The following is a 5,794-nucleotide window of genomic DNA, read 5'->3' on the forward strand; positions in this document are numbered from 1 at the left end:
ATATGTCTCAATAAGATCCCCCCGCATCCTTCTAAACTCCAATGAGTACAGTCCCAGTCTACTCAACCTCTCGTCATAATCTAATCCCCTCAACTCTGGGATCAACCTAGTGAATCTCCTCTGCACTCCCTCCAGTGCCAATATGTCCTTTCTCAGGTAAGCAGACCAAAACTGAACATAATACTCCAGATGCGGCCTCACCAACACCCTATATATACAATTGCAGCATAACCTCACTAGTCTTGAACTCCATCCCTCTAGCAATGAAAGACAAAACTCGATTAGCCTCTTTGCACAAGTTCTGAACCAGATCTGAAATCGGTGTGTTTTCTGGCAGCAAAAGCATATTGCGGGAAAATGTTCCGTTTTTACCACTAAGACCCTTCAACATGCTAAGTGCAAATTAGCCACAAAAAGACAAAGCAAATGAAATACCTTTAAACTGCTGGTTCTCTGTTGAAATATCACCCAGGACTATAAGGAAAAGGGTATATGTCGAAAAGAAGAAGAATTTAGCCAGACAGAAACCTTCGCTATGCTTGTTATGCTTTTAGGGATAATCTTCTTGTCAGGAACGAGCTTTAAATGCTCTGGCCCAGGTTTAAGAATCAGTCACACTTCTGTCGTTAACGAGTGACTTGAAAGAATGTGTCAAGTGTCTATGCATTCGGTCAGTTACAGACCAAAATTAGTGATGTGTAGCGTAATGAAGGCAAGTGGACAACTCCCACATTCTGCCCTTTTATTGGTGGAAGCAAGGGCTGAACAAAATCTATGCTTGATGAAATACACTCTGCAGAATAATTGATGGCCACAGTGAATAAGGGGATTGCAGCAATTCATTACAGATTTGGGACCAATACAGAAAGCAGTATAATTGATCCTTTAACTAATCATTATTTTGTGTATTACACATAGTTATTTCTGCAACTCCCCAGGATCGAAGGCAAAAGCATCTTGTCAGACTGATGCTACTGTCTGGAAGACTATCAGTCGTGAAAGATAATGGAGCATAGCTGCGTTAACTTGAAGAATAATGGAGCATAACTTGATCTAGGAGTGCTTGGAATAATAATCATTGAGGCCAAAATGGAAAATGTTACTTTTATCGACGATGTAGTTTTCCCCTGCAGAAATAGAAAGATTTAATGAAGATTACATTTAAAAGCAAAAGAACAGGAGTTCTTCCTTTGTATCAGTGTATCAAGAATTTGATCCACGCACATTGAATCCACACAATAACAATCACCGCTCTTCAGAAAGCAATTATTGTGCACAAAGCGTTCTGAGATGTTTTGATTATGATAAAGGACATTATACAAATGCAATTATTATTTATTTTGAAAGGATGCAAAAATGATATTGTCAAGCTTGCTTGATTTTTTTTAATGCGCTGCTTCAACATAACAAGGCATCACAAGGGTTTGTGGCAGAAGTTATTGAGTTATTATTCCTAAATCTCTTTGTGAAAGATAGCATTACATACACTGCAGAATTTACAAAGCAGAAGCCGGAGTTGCCTGGCCGTTCGGATTCTCTCTTCCCGCCACTAGCGCATGCGTGGTTGCTGTCCTCTCCGAGTCCGCCCCGCAAGAAGATGTCCTACGGATCTTGCGGGGCTGCGGAAGAAAGGAGGTCCTCCTTCAGAGAGGCCGGCCCAACGATCGGTGGGCACCGGTCGCGGGCCAGACCCCATTTGAGGCCCCCTACAGTGCAGAATGCCCCCTCCCCCTCCCCGCAAGCCGCCCCCCCCAGCGTGCCCGTGCTGTTCCCACCGGCAGCGACCAGGTGTGGACGGCGCCGGGGAAACCCGCCGTTTTGGGCAGGCCGCTCAGCCCATCCGGCACTGAGAATCACGCGGGTACCGGCGAATCGCCATTTTGGCTGTCTCGGGCGATTCACTGGACCGCGCCTGGCAAAACGCGATTGTGCCGATCTGGCCGCTTCCGTGAATCGCGGGAGGGCATCGGACCGGCGTGGCGGGAAAATTTGGCAACCCAGGCTATTCTCTGAAATGAGGCGGGAGCAGAGAATCACGCCCTATGTTTTCTGGCACTGGGACGCTGCATGCCTGTGGTCGGATACTCTGGTCCCACTACTGTGTATAGGTTTTCCTATTGAATCCAACCCACAGTGCCAGGAAACCGAAAGGCAGGGGAGGACTGTCAACACGACCTGAAGATGCTGCCGATGTGAACAGCTGGAAGATCTCACCTAATGCACCCAGAATCAATTGGAGACACTGGCTGGACGATTGATATTTAAATTCCAACTTATATGTTTCTCCTTATCCAATATTTCTCCTTAGTTCGACCTCTTGAGAACTTCTAATGAGATTTTCAAAATAGCTCGATAAATGATTTTTTTGTTGATAATGATATGCTTCATCTGCCGCTGGTTTTTAATATCATATTCCACAGACCAATCCAGAACTCTTAACTTATTTTAATTAAGTTTAATTTATTAGTTTTAATAACGCTTCAAAATTATTTCATTAAAACAGAATGCACAGTGTAAGTATTTTTAATGGTTTAACTTTGAGGTTGAGATTTTACTGTGATGTTTCAGAAAATAATTATCATCTGGAACATAAAGTAATGCCACATTTCAGCTCAGTTTATTTCTAATTTTTAAAAATGAGGTAGAATCATACTGCAGCAGAATTTTATATCTAATTAATTTTATAATATCAACTTTTTCATTTCTGATCAAACTACCACTGTTTAGTTAATTTATTACATTCATGTCTGATCTGCAATTGGGCCATAAGATATTATAGTATTCCTGCAGTGCAGAAGGAGGAAATTCAGCCCATCAAATCTGCAGCGACCCTCTGAAAGAGCACTCTACCCCGCCCTATTCCCATAACCTCGCTGTGAGGATCCTTCTGGTTTATTCCCTGTTTATCCCCTTTTTATTTTTGCTGTTACTTTTTTGATCCATGGCTGACTTATGGACATGTGTCTTTCAGGCAGCCTGTATCTTTAATTCAAACAGAAAGACCAAGAAGGCGGTGCTGATTTAAATTGGTGATTGCAGACGGACCAGCACCAATGAAAGAGCTTGGCCAGCATCAGTGATGACTCGGTTTGATTGATTTGGCTGGTGGCCCAAAAGGTTGTGCTCTGCCTAGTAACAGGTAGTGATTGGATCTGATCCCACTAGAATGTTTCAGAGCTTCAAGGGATGAGTTTTTGGTTTGACTCCTGGCTGCTCAGAGTAAGTACTGATGTCCTCTCCCCTCTCCATTTTCCCCAGAAAGGCAGTGCTTCTGAACTGGCAGTAGCCTGGATGAATCTATGTACAGGAGAACCCTATAGGCTGTGCCAGAAGAGTCCAGAAGCAACCAACTCTCCTTGCAGAAGAGGCTAATGTAAACTGACCAACTCTCTCTCCAAAAAAGTCAGAGGCCTGGAAAGAAACCACAAACTGAAAGTAAACATTGAGGTGAGGTAAAGGGGCCTCTTCAGGGAAAGCTGTGAGTCATACATTTCTAAACTACAGAGAAGATCATTGCAGGCTGAAAACCAAGGACTTTAATCAGACAGCATGCTGGGATGAAAGCATATACAAGAAACACCATTGGAAGCAAACTCTTTTGACCTTCATCCTTATTATTTTTACTCTCCCCCCATGCCTGTCTGTCGTGTGTGTGCGTGTATGTATGTGTGTAGAGGGTATGGCAGTAAAAGGGGGTAGTAGGTTAGCTTGTTGTTATCCAGTTGCATTTACTGTATATTTCATCATTATTCATGTTATGAATAAACAGAAATTGTGTTTCAACTTATAAACCTGGTGACTGTAATTATCAGGCAGATTAGGGCCAAAGACGTCTGGAATTTTTAGAAGAATTATTGGTTAATTCACATGTGTTGTGAACAAGGGACGAGTAGGGTTGGAATTGACCATGTACTTGCCACAGTGTTGTAACACCATGCATTGATTATGGCAATCGACCTATCCTACACATCTTTGGACTGTGGGAGGAAACCGGATCGCCCGGAGGAAACCCACGCAGACACTGGGAGAGAGTGCCAACTCCACACAGACAGTCACCCAAGGCTGGAATCGAACAGGGGGGTCACTGGCACTGTGAGGTAGCAGTGCTAACCACCGTGCTGCCCGATTAGCACAGTTATCACCTTTATTTGAAATTAATTTACTATTTTAATGGAAGGGTTAACACAACAGTTGATGTGTGACTGAATTGCAGACAAGAGAAATTCATACAAAACTCAAGCATTTGAATGCTATAGCTGTGCAGCTTGCTTTCATCTCTATTTTCGTGTGAGCCATAGATGAACCACTTGAGCTGAATTAGGTATTATGTCATCTTCCAGTTTAGGCCACTTTATTTCTCGACCTGGTGATTAAAGCTGGGAAATTTTTCTTCTCATAACCAAAAATGATTTATTTGAAATCAACACAGGGTGACATTTAATTGACCTCAGTTAAGAGCAAATAAAAGCATTTAATGGGATCTAAATATTATGGAGCACAGTCCTGTGATATAGATTCTTTACTTTGGAGACATAAATACTATGATGAGTGTCAGCAATAATTGATTAACTAGTTAGAGTTGAAGCAGATTGAAATTAAATCCCCAAGAGCCTGCCCTGTCAGGCATGAAAAAACATACCTTACTTCCCCATTCCAGGTCAGATATCTCCAAATAATAATTTGCAAACCATTGAGAATTAAATATAGAAGGATTTGAAGGAGATCAAAACGTATATGCATCCTTCTGGAAGCACTGAAACATTGATGGCAATGAGTAGCAATATTTAACAATCAATGTTGAACACCAACCATTGCTCTGAGGATGAGAAAGCTATGGGTTTGGGATTTAAGCTTGAGGTTCAGTCAAAAGAGGTGGGTTCAAGCATCAATTTTAATGAAAAAATGAAACTGCCGCAAAGAAAAGTTCTGAATCATGCAAATAAATGTTCTTTGCCGATGTGAATTGGAAGACAGTGCACTGTTACAATGCGCTCGGTGGCAATGATCTCAGGTATCTCAGATTCACATTTTATCCTGCTTCCCTGTCGCGTTAATGTGGCTCTTTACAGCTAATGTCAAACATCCACCCATAACTGAAGCAACATTGCAAACCTATCAGAACCTCAAATTTTATTTCAGTGGGCTGTAGTTGCATGCATGAAGGCATTGTCAGATAGATGCAGTGACTTGAATGGGAGTAACAATGCTAACGGTATCATTCTGTATCATAGAATCATAGAATCACTTCAGTGGGGCATTCTAAAATGAGAGGTCATAATCTTAGAATAAGAAGTAGCAAATTTAAAACAGATTTGAGGAAAAGCTATTTCTCCCAAAGGGCTGTGAATCTGTGGAATTTGCTGTCCCAGAGTGCGGTGGATACAGGGACCGTGAGTCAATTTAAGGAGGAGTTAGACAGATTTTTATTTGGTAATGGGTTGAAGGGTTATGGAGAATGCACAGGACGGTGGAGTTGAGGCCAGGATGGGATCAACCACGATCACATTGAGGGTGTCAGGCTCAGGGGGCTAAATTGCCTGCTCCTAGGTCATGTGTTCTAGGGAGGAGATGCTCTGGCTGATTTTGCAATCCAGTTCTTGGCCTGTAACATTGTAGGTAGCAGATGAGGAACGTGATAGAATGGTGGAGCAGATGTTGTGGGCCGAATGGCCTAATTCTGCTCCTATATCTTATGAACTTATGAACTACAGTGCTGAAGGAGGGCATTCGGCCCATCGAGTCTGCACCGACCCTCTGAAAGAGCATCCTCACCAGGTCCACTCCCCCTCCTATC

The sequence above is a fragment of the Scyliorhinus torazame genome, chromosome 2, assembly GCF_047496885.1.
Source record: "Scyliorhinus torazame isolate Kashiwa2021f chromosome 2, sScyTor2.1, whole genome shotgun sequence".
In the NCBI taxonomy this organism is placed as follows: Eukaryota; Metazoa; Chordata; class Chondrichthyes; order Carcharhiniformes; family Scyliorhinidae; genus Scyliorhinus; species Scyliorhinus torazame.